General features: G+C 37.3%; 1 protein-coding gene across 1 annotated transcript in view; it reads right to left on the reverse strand.

Annotated features, from left to right (window-relative positions):
* Window positions 1–18175, reverse strand: part of PSD2 (pleckstrin and Sec7 domain containing 2) — a 106308-nt gene extending 88133 nt beyond the window's left edge. The window contains exon 1 of the mRNA XM_087721864.1: window positions 17743–18175. The gene's annotated coding sequence lies outside the window, so the exon portion shown is untranslated. The remainder of the gene's footprint in view (window positions 1–17742) is intronic.
* Between the last annotated feature and the right edge of the window lie 372 nt (window positions 18176–18547).

The raw sequence follows: 18547 nt of genomic DNA on the forward strand, positions 1-18547 counted from the left end.
AAATAAAATACATTTTTAATGAATTTTAAAAAAGGTGTGTTCTTATGATACCTTAATAGATGAAGAAATTCTACTAAGGCAATACTGCATTTTTTTCCAAAGAATTTTTATTTTTTTATTCTCTTACATACCATTTTAGATATACATTCACATAATTGATATTCTTCTTTACATTTATCATACTTATACATTTATTATTTCATTTAATAAGTTATAATGTACAATTTGGGTTGCTTTATTTACCATCCCTTCCTCCTTTTGTAACAGCTCCTTGTTTTCCCTTTCTTTTCTCCCTCCCTCCCTTCTCTACTTTCTTCCTTCCTCCTCTCTTCTCCTCTCTTCTTCCCTTACCTTTCTCCTACTCCTGCTCTTCCTCTTCCCCCCTCTTCCCTCTCTCCTTCTCTTTCTCCCCCTTCCATCCTTCTCTCCTTCTCTCTTTCTTATTTCCCTCATCTTCCTTTCTTTCTCTCCTTCTCTCTACCTTTCTTTTTCTATTATTGTTGGTGTGTATTTCAAAATTCAGTTTATGTTTCCTTGGGATGGTATTTCTGTCAGCCCAAATATAATTTAGCATAATTTCTTATTTCCTTATCTTCACTAATCTACCCTAGGTATGTTCCCCCCCTTTATATCTCGTTCTTGAATATATACTTATATGTTTAATATTTTCTTTTCTGTTTTCCCCTTCTCCCCCCCCCACTTTTCCATTTAATAGTGCGTAATCTGGGTACTTTATCTTCTCCCTACTTTCTTTTCTAGTTTGCTTTCTCTAGCCAGTCATAGAATCTTCCCCATGTCTTGAAGTACTCCGATTCCTCTTTATCCTTTATTTTCATTGTCAACCTATTCATCTCTGCAGAGCACAATCTAATATCTTTTTTATTATCTCTTCGTCTGTTGGTTGCTTATTTAATTTCCAATTTTGGGCAAATACAATTCTCCCTGCTGTAGATACATGTATCAAATAAGTATCCTCTTTCTTGAATTTCTCTGGGATAATACCTAGTAGAAATATCTCTGGTCTAAATTCTATTTCTTGTTGTAACATTTTCTTTAACCATACTCTTATTTTAGTCCAATATTTCCTTGCTTCTGCACATGTCCACCACATATGATAGTATTGCTTGTTGACATTTCCAACATTTCGCTGACTGGTCTTTAAACATCTTTGCTAATTTTCCCAATGACATGTGCCATCTGTAAAACATTTTGTATAAGTTTTCTTTGTAAGCTGTTGACATGGTTAATTTATAATTTCTTTCCCATAGTTGTTGCCACTTTTCTAGTTCAATCGCATGGCCAAAATTCTTTGCCCAAGTTAACATTGTAACTTTTACCACTTCTTCTTCTAGCATAGTTCTTAATAGATAGCTATAGAATTCCTTGATTTTTCTTTCTCCCGTTCCCATAAGTATCTTATCCAACTCCGAACTTCCTAAGTTAAAACCATACTCCCTTTTATCTTTTTCATATCTTGATTGTATTTGCAATTGTGAAAACCAACCTATATCAATCCCTTGCTTTTCTAATTCTTGTCTTTTTAGTTCCTTCTTTCTGTTAAGATATCTTTGTATCTAATAATAATTTTCGTACTACTTATATTTGAATGTGTCAATGCTTCCATTGTTGAAAGCCACATTGGTATTTCTAAATAATGTTTCCCTTTCACTCTTTCCCATATTGTTAATAATCCATTCCTAACATAATGTCTTTGAAAATAGCCATGTGCTCTACTTTTATCATACCACAAAAAAGTATGCTAACCCAGTTGCAAATCAGGCCCCTCCAGTGTCAATAATCTTGTATTTCTCAGTAAAAACCATTCTTTCATCCAAGCTAGATCCACTGCTTGATAGTACAATTCCCAGTTTGGTAATCCAAATCCACCTCAAATCCTTGCATCTTGCAACATTTTTATATTAATTCTTGCTTTTTTCCCCCTGCCATATATATTTCCCCACTATTTTGTTCATACTTTCAAAGAATTTTTTCTCTAGTTTTATCGGTATTGTTTGGAATAGGTATAACAATCTTGGTAATATAGTCATCTCTACTACTGCTATTCTTCCCATCAGTGATAATTGTAGATTTTCCCATCTTTCCAAGTCTATTTCTATTTGTTTTCACTCCTTATAAGTTATCCTCCTTTAGTGTTCCACATCTTGATGTCAATTGAATACCCAAATATTTCACTTTTTGGGTACCACTTGTATGTCCAGATTCCCCATCAATTCCTTTTTCTGTTTTTATGTCATATTTTTTTACCAGAATTTTTGTTTTACCTTTATTAATCTTCAAGCCCGCTACTTCTCCATATTCTTCTATTATTTCAACTAGTTTTGGCCCTATTTCTATTGGATCCTCCATAATAAACACCAAATCATCCGCAAACGCTTGTAATTTATACCCTTCTTTCTTGACCCTCACACCTTTTACCTCTTTATTTTGTCGTATTTCTATTCAAAATCTCTAGTGTCACTATAAATAATAATGGCGATAGTAGACATCCTTGTCCAGTTCCCTTTGTAATCGCTATCTTTCCTGTCATATCACCATTTACCATTACCTTTGCCAATTGGTTATTATATATAGTTTTAATCATATTTATAAATCCCTCACCAAATCCCATCATTTGAAGTTGCATTATCATGAATTGCCAGTTCACATTATCAAAGGCCTTTTGAGTGTCCAGAAACAACAACACCATTTGTTTTTCTGGGTGGGCTTCATAGTATTCTAGCGTATTCAATACAATCCGCATATTGTCTCTGATCTGTCTCTTGGGAAGAAATCCCTTTTGGTCTATGTGTATACATTCATTTAAAAGTCTCTTCATTCTTTCTGCCATTATTGATGCAAACATTTTATAATCCACATTTAATAGTGAAATAGGTCTGTAGTTCTTTACTTGTTGTGGATCTGACTCTTCTTTTAGTATAAGCATTATATATGCCTCCGTTCATGTTTCTGGCATTTTTGCCTCTCTTAATAAGTCATTGAATAGTTCCAACATTACATTGCTTAATACTTCTTGTAGTGTTTGGTACAGTTCTGCCGGTAATCCATCTGGTCCTGGTGTTTTCCTCTTTTTTTGCCTTTTGATGCCTTCTGTTACCTCCATCATTGTAATTCTTTCTTCTAGTGCCTTCTTAATTTTTTCTGGGATTTTGGTTTATTCTAGTTTTCTCTAAATATTGTCTCATTTTCCCTTCTGGAACTCTCTCATGCTGATACAACTTATTGTAGAAGTTCTCAATTATTGTTCTCTTTTTTCATTTAAATGTATATTCCCTTCTTCATCCACCAGTTGACTTATCAGTCTTTTTTCTCTTTCCTTTTTCATCTTGTAAGCCAGCCAAGGTCCTGGTTTATTTGCATTTTCAAAGAAGTTTTTTTTTTTGCCGATTTTAGTTTATTTGCCAAGTTCTCGTTTTCTATTAAGTTCAATTTATGTTTTTGCAGTTCCATCATATTTTTTAATTTTTTATTTTGTGGGTTTTTCTGCAGCTCCGTCTCCAGACTTTTGTACTCTGACTTGAACTTCTTTTGAATTTGTCTGTTCTGTCTATTCTTTTTCCCTAAGTATGTCATTGCAAGGCCTCTGATATATGCTTTGCAAGTGTTCCCTATGTTCTGTAATGATGTGTCTTCCTTTCTATTTTACTGGAAGAAATATGTCAATTCTTTTTCCATATATTGCTGGAAACTTTTTTCTTTCAATATTCTTGAATTTAAAGTCCGTCTCCCCTTTTTCCTCTGTCCCTTCCAGAGGAATTGTTGTTGTTGGATTATGATCTGCCCAAGTGCTTATATCTATGTCTATCTTAGTTATTTTGAGCGTTAGCTCTGTTGACAACCACATGATATCAATTCTTGACCACGATAAATGTCTTATTTAAGTAGAATGTATATTTTCTTTCTTTCGGGTGTCTTATTCTCCAAAGAACTTGCAAGTTTAATTCTTCCATCATGAAAAATGTTTTGGGTAGAATTTTTCTCGGATTCTTGTTCATCTTTGTAGATTTATAGTCTATTTCATTATTTACGATTGCATTGAAGTCTCCTAGTATATATATATCTTCATAGTTATATTCTGTTTTCTTTTTGTGTAGTTTCCCAAAAAATTCTTCTTGTTTGTTGTTTGGATCGTATATTGCCACTAATAATATCTTTCTCATGTTCATCGTTATTTCCACTTTCATTATTCTCCCCTCCCCATCTTCAAAAATTGTATTTGATTGTATTGTGTTTCTAATATATAATGCTATTCCCTTTTTGCTTTGGTCAGCCGGGGTCATATATAAATTACCAAGTTTTGCCTGTTCCAAAAAATTTCTTTATTGCTTTCTAATATGTGCTTCCTGTAAGCATATAATGTCCAATTTCAATTTCTCTAATTTATTGAATGTTCTTCTTTTTGTTGCCGAATTTAATCTGATTATATTAATGGAGATTACTTTTATTTCTTCCTCCATGTCATTGGTTTATAGGTTTAGTTGATCTAGTCATTCTTAACTCCCTCTTCTCCTTTGTCTCTTTGGTCCTTGCTCCTTCTCTTTTTCTTGCTTCCTCTCCTGTTTTTTCTTCATCTCTCTTTGATCTTTCCCCTTAGCTTCCTGGCATTTGGCTCCCTCCTTTTCTCTTACCAGAGTTCCCTCCTGTGCTGCTATATTTTGTTCATAAAATAATTCTGCTTTTTCTAGTATATCTAGTCTGTAGTTTGTACCAGTTTACCAAAATCCTTCTGGAACAAGCCATCTAAAACTCACTCCTTCTTTAATCAGACTTTTAATCAAAAAGTGATACTCCTTTCTTATTTCTCTGACCTTCCTTGGAACTTGCTTCAATATTATTATCTCTCTAGATTTGTATTTTATTGTGGCACTTCTTGCAATATTTCATTTTTTAGGAGTTTTTTTGACAAATCCTACATGTACCTCTCTGGGCAAGTTGTTTCTCATTGTATATCTTGTATATACTCTAAAAGTCTCATCCATTCTGCCTAGAATATATTCCTTACTCATTTCTGTAGCCGCTGAGAGAATTTCTGCGATCTTCTCTGCTAAATTCTCTCCTTTCTCCTCTTCTATGTTCTGGAATCTTAGATAGAATTCAGATCTTTCCATCTCCCCCAATATGTTGGCTCCTTCCTGTTTTTTATCAAATGTTGTCAGCCTATAATCCATCTCCTCCACTTTTTTCTCTGTTATCTCTGCCTTTTCTTCCACCTTCTGCAGTCTTTATTCATTTTTCCCCATCATTTCCTTGACTTCTTTCAATTTGTCTTCCACTTTACTGACTTACTCTTCTACTCTGTTTATGTGCTCCTTGATATCTGTATGTATGTCTTGCAATATATTTTTTTAGCTCCAAAACAGCTTTGTCTTGTTGTGTTCCTGTGCCTGCTGGTTTCTGTGTCACTGAACCAGGTGGGGTAGCTCTTGCAGAGGTATATGATGTTATTTTCTTCATCTTGGTATTTGGATCTGACATTGTTATATGTAATTTGCAATCAAGTTTTGTAATTCAAAAAATAGGTTAATAAATTAATTGTAGTCCTGGAGTCACCCGCACCGGCCCAAGCATCAGCCTCCAATAAACCGACTCCTGTTCTTGGGCCCTGTCTTCAGGTTCTTGCTACCTTAATCCAATCGCTCCACACACACCCCAAAAAAAATGGGGGAGAAAAAAACCCACAAAATTAATTCCACGATGGTAATCCACACCTCATTGCAAGAGGTAAAAAAAGATAAAAAGATAAAAGTTGGATAGGTAAAAAAATGACCCAAAGTAGGCAAATAAACAAAAAGAAAAAAAGGGAAACCTTTGGTATGAGTTGTCTGAGTTATCCCAATTCCCCCCCCCCCCTTTTTAGGCAGCAGGTGGAGGCACACACTAACAGGATGGCAGTCTCAACAGCCCATTATAATGTAGCAAGGGAAGGCACGACAATGTTTACACAGCTGGTCTTATTTCTTTCTTTTAGAGGACTTTTATCAATTCATTATTATCCACAATGTTTCAAGGTCAACTCTTCTTAGGCAGCTTTTACCGGGTACTGTTTGCTACTAAACAGCAATGAGGATAATTAATTCAACATATTTTCTTTTAAGTTCCAAGTGAATCTAAGCAATTCTCAAAAGTCACCAAGTTACCAAGAAAATCATAGGCATAGAGTGCAAGTTAAACACCAATGGCTTCCGATTCGCTTTCTAACATCCTTAAACAGTTCTCAAGATCTATCACTTCCTTTCTTCTAGCTAATGGCTCTGTCCGTTTGCTGCTGACCCGAGGAAGTGAGAGCTTTGTAATGTCTGCTGCCCCTCTTTCTTTTGCCACTTTCTCTTTAAAAAGCTTTAACCGGAGGTTTAAAAGTTAGTTTACAGGAATGTTGCACTTTCAAGCACTCTTATTATCTCACCCAGACGCTGTCCATGTTTAGGTTCCACTACAAAACCGTGTTCGACTAAAGGGCACTCGACAAAACTGCGTAGCTGACGTCATCACAGCGCGACAACAGCACGGAGAAAAAAGCACGCTGTAAACGCTAAACCTAAAATTAACCCCTAAACCTAAACCTAACCCCCCTAAACTTAATCCTAAACCTAACCCTAAACCTAACCCTTAACCTAACCCTAAACCTAACCCTAAACCTAACCCCCCTAAACTTAATCCTAAACCTAACCCTAAACCTAACCCTTAACCTAACCCTAAACCTAACCCTAAACCTAACCCTTAACCTAACGCTAAACCTAACCCTAACCCTTAACCTAACCCTAAACCTAATCCTAACCCTTAACCTAACCCTAACCCTAACCCTTAACCTAACCCTAAACCTAACCCTAACCCTAACCCTTACCTTAACTTGAATCGGCTTGCTTTCAAAGCGCTATTTAAAGCGCCCTTCTTTCTCCGCGCTCGCTGTTGTCACCCTGTTGATGACGTCAGTGACGCGGTTTAATCGGGCGCGCTTTAGTCGAGTGCGGTTTTGTCGTGCCACGCATGTTTATTCCCGTACTTTATCTGGCCTTCCAGCTGTGATAGCTCACGTTGGCTACCTTTCTTGCTTTGGGTCCAAGGCAAAAGCAGGTGTTTTAGTGGAGTTGCGGGTTCCCCATCCACACCCACCTGCACCCCCCCTCTTCACTGTCTCTCCAGGACAGCTATGGTGGGGTTACAGGTCACCCCTCCCCTGATAAAGCAGGAATCTGACGGTTCTTCAGAGAGCCCTCCGGAGATCACATCCTGTTGCTGGAATTCAGGCCACACCCCCAGGCAATACTGCATTTTAATACATCCAAAATTGGAGAAAACCAGATTTTTAACCGAAATATTTTCCCCAAATTTACTTGCACCGTATCAAAAATTTTGCTTAGGTTGTTCTATTAGGCTTATAAGTTATTCCACTTAAGTGACTCTGAGAGGCTTTTTTTGCCTCCAGCAAAGCCACTACTGCCAATTATCCTATTGTATTTCTAAAATATTTATTAGCAGTTTGGGAGGCGGGGCTGATGTCGCTACAACATGACATGCAATCTTGGTGCTCCAGGATTGCTGTTGATTTCTCTTGCTGGACGGTCCTTTTGGACCGAAGAGACGGTAAACCATCCTGAAGAGACGGTGATAGAGAAGGGCATGTCCTGCTGATCTCAGGGGCATTGCAAAGCCCCTGATTGATCCAGGAGAAGCTCTTTCCTCCGGCTCCAAGAGAAGCAGCCATTGAGGCTACACAAGGTTGGGACAGACCCCTGAAACGGAAGCAGAGTAGGAGAGAGAGTGTGTCGAAATTGGTGAGATAAACTTTACTATTGGGGAAGAGAACACCCAAAAAGATTTAGAGCAAAATTAAAATTGAAGACAGAAGAGAGTAAGTGGCGGGTTAAACCTGTATTAAAATTAGAGTGTTATCTTTCTTTTCTTAACTTTGTTTTCTTTTTTTGGATGGAATTCCTACAAATGCCTCTTACTTTTTTAAATTGGACTGGTCTCTTTCTTCCTTCTTCTTCTATTTTTCCTCACTTTTTGTATTTGCGGAGCAAAAATCTCCTTCTTTTTGTAACGTTCGGGTGGATTTTTACCTTTTAAAAAAGTTTTCTCCAAAGCTCGGAACAAAGAAAGGGCTAAAAGCAGGAGAAAAAGAAGTAACACTGCCACCTAGAGGCTGGAGGCTTGGAAACACTAATTCCTATGAACATTTGACTTATATTTTATATCTCAAAGTCCTTGACTTGGTTTACTGAAAGGAACAGTGGGAAGAGCACGATTTGTTTATAGCTTATCCTTTGGAGAGCTATGAAGTTGTGCCATCACGAACAAAAATGTATTTTGGAATGCCAGAAAAGTCCCATCTGTCTGTAGAAAGGGGCTGTTTTTTGTTTTGCTTCTGGAATGTCCAATTGACAGGATATTGTAGGGTCATCCTTTCTGATGTGCTGCCACAGAAGAAGTTTAAAGGGGGAGAGGGGACTCCTGTGCTGATATAAGTATGCAGAACTTAAAAAAAAAACTAAAATGAAATATAAGGAAAAAATGAAGTTCCTTTAGTCATAATCTTGTATATCATAAAGGCAAATCTCATTTCTCAAACATAAGATTTGCATATCAGAATTCCTTTTCATTCAATTAATCATGTCGCTTTTCCTTCATTCATCCAGTTCAATTTATGTCCATTCCTAGAATAAAATACAGCACAAGTTAATGGATAGGGTCAAACTACAATTATTGTACAGGTCGTCCTTGACTTATGACTGGTCACCTAGCGACTGAAGTCATGATGGACCTCCCTGGGAGTACTTATGCCCTGGTTCCAGTGGCTTTCCCCCCTGTGGTCACATGACTACTGTCAGATACTTGGCAACTGGCCTGCATTTACAACCGTTTACAGCATCATGCTGTCATGTGAATGTGTTTATGACAGTTTTGCCAAAAACTGGTATTTACTTCTGGCTTTTAGCAAAACTGGCCAATAGTCACCCATTAGTTTACTTAATGACCACAGTCGTCATTTTACAACATGTCATTTCCTTAATGACCATGGCAAAAAGTTATAAAATTGGTGTACAAGTGTCACAATTTAAGGCCACGATGAACAGGCTCCTTTATAGTCATACGTTGAGGACCACATATAGTAATTTCTAACAATCAGATTTGCAACCCTTAACTGCCATGTGAATGGTTCTGGGTAGTATTAGTGGAAGGTACTCTGACCTGATTTAATTCATTCTTGTCCCAAAGGTGCTTTTTCCCACTAGGCAACTAGACTTTGATGTTTTTTTTCTTTGAAAACATTGCACTTTTCACCCAAGAAGCTTCTGCAGTTCTCTTCAGAGAACTTCAGAACTAAAGAAGCTTCTTGGCTAAGAAGTGAAACTTTCTCAAAGGGAAAAAAAACAAGAAAGTCCAGTTGCCTTTTAGAAAAAAGCATCTTTGGACAACAATGACCTAGATGACTGAGAATCTCCATAGACTTTAATTCATTCTTCTTCCCCTTTATCTTCTTTCGTTGAAGGAAGCCTTCTTGAAATAATTCTTCAATTGCGTCAGATCTCAAAGCTCTAAGACAGTGTTTCTCAACCTTGGCAACTTGAAGATGTCTGGACTTCAACTCCCAGAATTCCCCAGCCAGCGAATGCTGGCTGGGGAATTCTGGAAGTTGAAGTCCAGACATCTTCAAGTTGCCAAGGTTGAGAAACACTGCTCTAAGAGGATGAGAGAAGTTGGTCCAAGACCCTGCTTGCTCATCACTTTAAAAAAATAATTTATTTTTGTACTTTACTTGTCTTGCTTTTCATTTCCATAACATTGCTGTTGAGACCAACCCATTTTCTTCTTAATATATCTCAAAGCTACCAGCCTTATTACATGTCTTATTATTTATACAGTCAGAATAGTGGTTTTTAAAAATACATTATAGTTAATTTTGTCTGCAAAAACTCCATACTATTTATGGAACAAAGAACTCGGCAATCTAGCTGAGGGGCAGGATGAACTTATATAACTCATCTGGCTCACTAAACCTGGTCAAGATCAACATAGCAGCTGCAGCCTGACTCGCTTCTCTACTGAAAATAACACTACCCCAATATTTTTGGTCAGGCAATTTCATATATATGTTTGACAGAGGACTTAAGCTATTGTCAGTCTATTTAATTTCACATATGCTCACTGCTTCCCATTTTTAATGCCACTTTTAAAATGGGGGATCATTTATATTCACACACTATTGATCTTAAAATATTCATGCTGCCCCTTCATTTTCTCTAAATAATACATTTTAATACACATATACATTTATATTATTCTTAAAATGCTGTAGTTTCTTTATCTCAGAGAAATATAGAGCACAAACAAAACAAAATCAGAATGATAATAACGCACAACATAAAAGGAACTAAAATGGTGCAAAGCATCCTTAAAGCATCACACAGTGGAATAAATATAAGAAAATGAAAAGGCACAAAAAGGATAACAGAAGATGGGAGCAGAAGACTCAAATTACAATGTAGTTTTAAATAACAACCCCTCCCCCCCATCAATACTATTTATATACCCGGGAAAATTAAGTATGAGTATGCCACGACCATGAGGCAGAGCTGAATAGCTCATTTTGAACACATCCCCTCTCATTTTTGACCCCAACATGGGATCTCTCTCTCTCTCTCTGTAATCTCTGTCTCTTTGTAGAATGATTCATAGAGGTGAAAGAGAGGCTAACACTGACACCTACCATGTTGGATTTAGCTTAAGATATCCGGCAAAATTAATTCTTTGTAATGAAAGCCCTGTATATCTCTTTCATAGATCTAAAGGTGGCTTTTGATTCTATACCGCAAGAGAAACTCTGAAGTTAGCAGCCTTCATAATCGATCACCATTTTGTCAGGATCATTCATTCATTCATTCATTCATTCATTCATTTTGCCTAAGCCAGACTATATAATGTGTGGCCCACCAATATTTGAAAAATAATCAATACACTGCCACCAAATGTCACTGCTTCCAATTAGGACCCCCTGTCATCATTGGCTTTGTAGCCACTTGTAGCTCTAAAGACACATTGCTGAGCACCTCCCAGGCCTCCAGGCCTCACAGGCCCAGCCAGCTCCATCATCCCACTGCATTGCTATCCCCCAACAGTGGTGGGTTTCAAAAATTGTTGGAACCTACTCTGTGGGTGTGACCTCCTTTGTGGGAGTGGCTTGCCACCCATGTGACCGGATGGGAGTGGCTTGCTGCCCATGTGACCGGATATGAAATTATGAATTAGTACTTAGATCGGTCCAAGTAGCTATTCAGAAGTTAGTGGTTAGAAGCAATCTTAAAGCAAGATATGGAATTAAAACCAGAAATATTTTGTTGGCTATTTGAAAGGGAGTATAATATAGATCTAATTTTACACATATTAGCAGCTGCTGGAATTGTGCTTGTACAACAGTGGAAAAACAGAGATACGTAAATGAATAAATATTACAATGTGCAGGAATAAATAGACAATTAAAATCAAGAAGGCTTTGAATACTTTTTCACGTGGGATTGATTTTAGCAATTGCCAACTAATGGAAACAGAAATTAGAAATCCAAAAGTATGAAAGAAAACACCAATTATGTAAGGAAAGGTCCCTAAAATGTATAAGGAAATATTACTAGATTATTAATGCGTAGGTAACTGCGGGACATTACACACCCACCAGTGGTGGGTTTCAAAATTTTTTGGAACCTCTTCTGTAGGTGTGGCCTGCTTTCCGGGTCCACTGGTGGAACCTCTTCTAACCGGTTCGGTAGATTTGACGAACCGGTTCTACCGAATAGGTGCGAACTGGTAGGAACCCACCTCTGGCCCCCAAATAGCAGATGGGCATGCCAGCAGATTGTGGCCTGTGATTATTTTTAAGGTATCAGTCTGGCCCTTTCATTTTTACAAGTTGTGCTAACTTGATTTAAGCCAATAAGCAGCTTTCCAAATTTTCAGTCCCAGCCTTTTCCAAATTCTAACAAGAATGTGCCAGAGAGTAATTGATTTACATAAATTTATGTGTCATTCAACTTCCAAGACTCTGTGCAGTTTCAACTAATATGAAATTAAAATGTAAGTCCACAGATTCCATATCTGTATAATCAAATTACCAATCCATATTTTTTTAAAAATGACAGTATAGTTAGTCCTCACTTAATGACCACAACTGAGACCAGCAACTCTCTTGCAATGTGGCATTGTAGTTGGAAGAGAATACATCAGTGCAATGGACTTAAGACCTCATGTCAGAGTTTCAAGTAATAGATCCATAGCAAACAAAACTCTGAGGCAGGTAGATTCCTCAAAGAATAGCTTTATTGGAAATATCATATTGGCATATATCTGGTGAAAACCAACTCTGAAGCCTCCATTGGTTTTCATCTAACTAAAAGTTTTTTTTTTTACTTTTTCAAAACAATCAGTCACACTGTCCAATCACGGTGCAGTCTGGTAGCCGGGTAGCATCACTCCACCTTCCTCCAACCAGGTGTGAGAATGTCCTTGGTTCCAAAGAGAAAATATTTTGTTTTGGCTACAAGGGCCCCTCTATCACAATTCCCCCCTCCCTATCCCTTAGCTCCAGTGTGAAAACACTGAAGCGGTAAAAAAATGGCTTCAGTCAGGCCAGCTTCAGGGTTGACAACTCACTTCCACCTTGCTTGTTAAGTGAATCGATTACCCATGGTCATTAAACAAGACATAAACTGCAACTTATGATTTTACTATTGATTCTGCTTTTGGAAGCTGGCAGTGAGGTGTGGAAGTGATGATTATGTGACTGAAGAACACTTCAATGGTTGTAAGTTCGAGGACTGGTTGTAAAGTTACTTTTTCAGCTCCGTTGTAACTTTCAAAGGTCTCTAAACAAGGCATCATTAACCAGGGACTACTTATACTAAAAATCATACTTTAAATGCTTCATTCACACAATACCATCTTCGCAGCTCTGCAGAAAAGCAATAAAAAATATCCCAAGGACACTTCTGGCAGCCGTGATCTTTGGTAGGAGGGCCAATCAGACAGAAGAATTGCTTTTGCACATCTTTTTTTAACTAACAGTGAACCATATCCCATTTCCAAATCATTAGAGGTCAAATAAAGCTAATTTTTTAACTTTTAAATAATTCAATATTTACTGTTTTCTGCTGCACTTTTCTAATTTAACATGCTATACATGGAGCAATTAAAATCATATATATAGAGTTTTACCACCTCCTTTTTTTCTGGCAGGGAATGGTTGTCGGGAAAAGTGGGAGAAAGGAAGTAGAACTGAATCTTTATTCTTTTCCATTTCTTATATGACCATGCAAACCTGGATATTAGAACAGAGGTCTAAAACATGGGAAAAAACATATCAAGAACAGTTGCAGGATTTGAGTTTGCTAGTCTAGAGAAAAGGACTGGGGAGGGGGGGGACATGATAGCAGTATTCCAGAATTTGAGAGGCTACCACTAAGAGGAGGGGATCAACTTATTTACCAAAGTATCAGAGGGCAGGACAAGAAACAATGGATAGAAACTAATCAAGGAGAGAAGCAATCTACAATTAAGGAGAAACTTCCTAACAATGAGGACAAATAACCAGTGGAACAGATTGCCTTCAGAAGTTGTGGGTGCTTCATCATTGGAAGTTTTTAAGAGACTGGACAGCCACTTGTCTGAAATGGTATAGGAACTCCTGCTTGAGCAGGGAGGTGGACTAGAACAGTGTTTTTCAACCACTGTGCCGCGGCACACTAGTGTGCCGTGACATAGTGTAAGGTGTGCTGTGGGAAAAACACCCGCCTATATTGAATATAGGCACAGAGTTTAAAATTTTTAACATTTTCTAATGGTGGTGTGCCTCGTGATTTTTTTCATGAAAAAAGTGTGCCTTTGCACAAAAAAGGTTGAAAAACACTGGACTAGAAGACCTCCAAGGTTCTTTCCAGCTCTGTTCTGATTCTAGCCTGAACTTCATACACAAGATTAAAATCCATTTACAGTCTTTAATTTTGCTATAGACATACTCTGCAGGAGTTTGCAGTTATCTGTCATTATAGTTCTTACATGTAATGGTAATGGTAAATGCATAATCTTATGACAGTGTTTTAAATAATGTTCATTTATCAGGACAGTAATATATTTCCATTTAATTGAACAAATCTCCATCCATGCAGTTTTCTTGGCAATGGTGTTTGTGAGTGTGTGGAGAGAATATTTGGCATTATCATTCTCAGGGATAATTTTTCAATATTACAGTATAACATATAACCTTTGGATTTGCTAGTAGTGTCCCTTTCAAGTACTTATCAGATGCAAATATATTTAGCTATTTACATATTGGTCCAATTTCCCTGCCTCATGCATGGCCCAACCTTTTTAGTTCTGAATCCTTTGAAGAAACTTTTTGAGCATTGAGAATTATAACTTTAAAGATTTTCTCTAGAGATGTTTCAGAAAGTCTAGTGTGCCTTTGCTTCAGGGAAGAATATCGCTTAAAAGGACAAAATCAGGAAGAAAACAATATTACATAGTTTTAAAAATTAATAAGTAGAGTGATTTGCAGAGGGATAAACAGAAGAGGATTAAGTAAAAACAAAATAAAACAAACCTACTGTGACTATGTTGTTATAACTGTTACTAAAATAGAAAATGGAAGGTAATTGGAAAGGAGAGCAATCAAAAGTTAGAAAAGCAAACTAAGGAAGGAAAATCAAGTGACAATGGCAATGAGGGTGATGAAAAATAAAATTGGTTGTTAACTAGAGAAATGTTGCCATACAAAAATTATTCCTGTGTATATTTAAAAAAAATAAGCATCTCACCAGCTGGCCAACTAGAATTTACTTGTAATGATTGTCTTCATTTGAAATTCAACCCGTTGATCTCTGGGTCCCATGCTTTTCTCCCCCTCAATATCTGAAATGAACAACGACCAGATGGTTTTCCCTTCTTGGTTGATGGTAAGTTTCTGAATCATAGGACAGACCCGGGGAGGAGGTTGAATGGGAGGAAAGCAAATCAGGCATCTATACTATGTCCAGCTTCAAGAATGAGGTGTCAAAGAACACCTCATTCTTTCTATTCCCTTGGCCAACAAGAAGCGGAGTAATGGAGTGGCTCAAGAACAAGGCTCTTGGATCCTGACAAGTACCATCAAGCTGACCAAGAATGTTGGAAACTAGCACTTCTTTGCGGAAAGCTGAAATATATGTTTTCCCCAGAATATTCTGTTTGAAAAATATTTATTTCAAATTCTATGGACAGCATTCTGAAATTGTTAATTCAAACATTATTATTACCAGCAATAGTCAGAGTTAAAAATAAAAGCCCGACACTACATAATGTCACAACCAATAAAGGACTCGAACTTCACCTGAAATTAGACTACTTATCATTTATATAGTATCTGCCTCCAGGTTCCTTAGGGAGACATGGATTGTTCAGTTCTTCATCAGAAGAGTATAGTGAAATTGAATAGAAAATAAAGAATTATGACAGCACAAAGCCACCTAATCAACTTCATGATTGAACTCCAAACATGACACATGCAAACAAACACTTTTCTTTTTTGAGGGGTGTGTCGGTGTGCGATCATTGCTGTTAAAAACTTGATTAAACCTGTTTTAGGGCTTATGCTGCAGTTTCTGCATACTTCCCACATGTTTGGAAACTGCCACTAAATACAGCTACAGATTCCATGGAATTGTAAAAGGGGTTCAGGTGGTAGGTGCCACTGTGGAGCTACAGGTTGCCTACCCAAGCTCAGTTTCCATCTCCAGAAAAATCTAAATGAATCCAATTGTTGGGATTCTCATTTCCTTGTGACTGAAAGAGATCCCAGATCATTTCATTCAGAAGGTTTGAAACTGAGCCAATGCATCATGTTTTCAAAGCTCAGTGAAAGCTGTTTACATTGGAAGCAGAAGGGGAATAATTTTCCTTTGTCTTTGAAAAATGTGTAACTGCCATTTTCAGTTCAGTTGAAAGCCTCATTTTTTCCTAACAAAGCATGAATAATTTCTGTTCTGCAGGTATAGAGTTCCAATTCAGCCTTCTCAATTCTATCAGAGGAGTAAAGATCAAGTGTAGATATGATTAACTTCTCTTCTTATAACAATCCAATCTGCAGAATCAAAGTGAACAGGCTAAGATGTATCTATGGAAAGTTGATAAGGGATGGTTACTACCAATTACAGTTCTGTACACCTTGATACCATGTGAACATGAAACTACATGGATTTGTCACAAAACAGACAAAAGTGCAGATCCTGGTGATGAAATTTTGCTAGCTTGGAGATATTTGCCATATCAACATGCTCTTTCCAACATAAATTTTTAACTGACATATTACTGGATATTAAATGGCAAAGGGTGAAATTATTTGCAGAGAAATCAAAGATGCCTTCCCCACCGCATTTCAGATAGGACTCCAAATACATGTTCAGTATGGGCATAGAATAAAGTTAAATTAAATAATGGGTAAAACTCATCCCACACCCCAAATAAAAGAGAATCCAGCTACAACAGAATTAAGCATGCCTGCATTATAAAACCGAGCACATTATGGGAGATACATATGTATATTTGTCACAGGAGCACAGGAGTGTGTCTTGCGAGGAAGCATTTTACCATGAAATATATTCCTTTTCTTCAAGAGCTGACATCTTCCCTTTTTTGTCAAATGTAAAATATCCCCCTCACTCTGGCTAAAAAAATGAAATATCCAGACTACATTGCATGGTTGAAATTAAGAAGGGGAGGGAAATGCCATTAACTCCTAATAAAACAAGTCAAATCTCCCATTGCTTTACTTACCAAAAAAAAACCCCACTCTCTGCAGGATTGTTTTTCAATGCATCTCTTAAAATGATTAAGAGATTAAATTATATTGGTCCCTGCTTCATCTTCATCTCCAGTTTAATGAAAGTGGACACAGGCACTAACACTAATGCAGCAGCTATAACCAGGGTGTCTTGGCAAAGAAGCCAGATTAAAGTGAGATAATTTCCATTATATCCTGAAATACTGATTTGTTTCTTTCTAAAATAAAAGTAACACATTTCTAACACACAAAAAGCAAAACGTGGAGAAAAGGAGTAAGTTAAAACAAGACTGCATCACATTTTGATGGTTCAGATAAATCTTCTTTGTACCATCTCCATGACAACCCTACAAGGTGGATGTTACACTGCAGAACTGATGCTTAAATGAAGTGATGATATAAAATACAGCATCAAATACATCAGGTTTTTTTTTGCATATGCCTTTTCTGTACATAATGAATGGTAACCTAGCCATGTGTGTGTTTTAAATAAGTATCAACTCACAATTAAACTTATTGCTTTCCGTGTCTGGATCTTTGAGGCTGGACAAGGCAAAATATGTACATAATTATTTGAACAGTTCATTTTTCATTTCCCAGTCTAATAATTCATATATAAAAATAAGGTGCTTGTCTAAATGAGTCAAGGCATATGAAAGCAATTAAATGCAAACATGATGGTGCTTCATTAAAACAATAATATTTACATCTCAACCTATAGGTACATATTTAGAATATGCTTATTGAGACATACATTCATTAGGGAATACTAGAGATAAATGAAACCCTAGCAACTGTGGTTGTAAGTAAATGCAAGATATATTCATGATGAGTGTAAGATTAATAAAGCACCTATTCAAGAACAATATGCCAGAGAGTGGATAGATATAGGATCAAATCAAGCAGGTTGTGATTCCACTTACCAGAGCAAAAACGTTTTTCCCCCAAACGCAGTTCCTTTTGCTCCACAATCCATGCAAAATCAGCAGACGCTATTTGTAATAAGTCATCCTGTACCTCATGCCTTCCCAGACTTTCTTCTTTTTTACTCCCTCCCTTAACATTACTACTTGCAAGGCTTCACGCCTCCCAAGCTTTTCCTTCAGGTGTCAAAAAAATTGCCAGGAATCAGGTTGCAGAAAAGGCAGGAGGGGACAAAAGGGAAGGGGAAGGAGAGAGCGAAGCCTGAACCAGAAGGCGGAGATCGTCGGAGCTCACCGGAGCAATGGGAGAAAACTGATGCACGAGGCTTTGGGTGAATATGCAGATAAAGCAGCTAGCCATCGAGGCAGCAGCTCCTAGTGCAAGAGGGAGCAAACCTCTCGGAGTATTTCACATTTTCCTCAAGGATCTGAGAGATGGATGATCCTGCTAGCCAATCAGACACTTGGAAACTGGAAACTAGGAAATTCCTACCAAACAGGCAAGCCGTCTTTAAGAAAATGGGATGCATACAAAGCAACAGCTTCAGTAAAATGCTTTGACTGGGTTGGTTATTTTCTCTTACATGCATGACCTTTTTTTTTGGTTGACCAGTGTTTTCAGACCCAGAAACATACGTGCCACTGCAGTCTTCTCCTCAACACAACGAGCTATCTATGAAACATGCATGAAACATATATACTGAGAAGGGGGGTGGGGAATCAGAGGAGGATTGATCTCAAGCTGGATGGTTTTAGTTTATTGTATTAAAACGTGAAAGAAAGACAAATTATGTGAAATTTCCCG

This window comes from Thamnophis sirtalis, unplaced genomic scaffold (assembly GCF_051295495.1).
Source record: "Thamnophis sirtalis isolate CommonGarterSnake01/CBP01778 unplaced genomic scaffold, rThaSir2_p1.2 scaffold_8, whole genome shotgun sequence".
Lineage (NCBI taxonomy): Eukaryota > Metazoa > Chordata > Lepidosauria > Squamata > Natricidae > Thamnophis > Thamnophis sirtalis.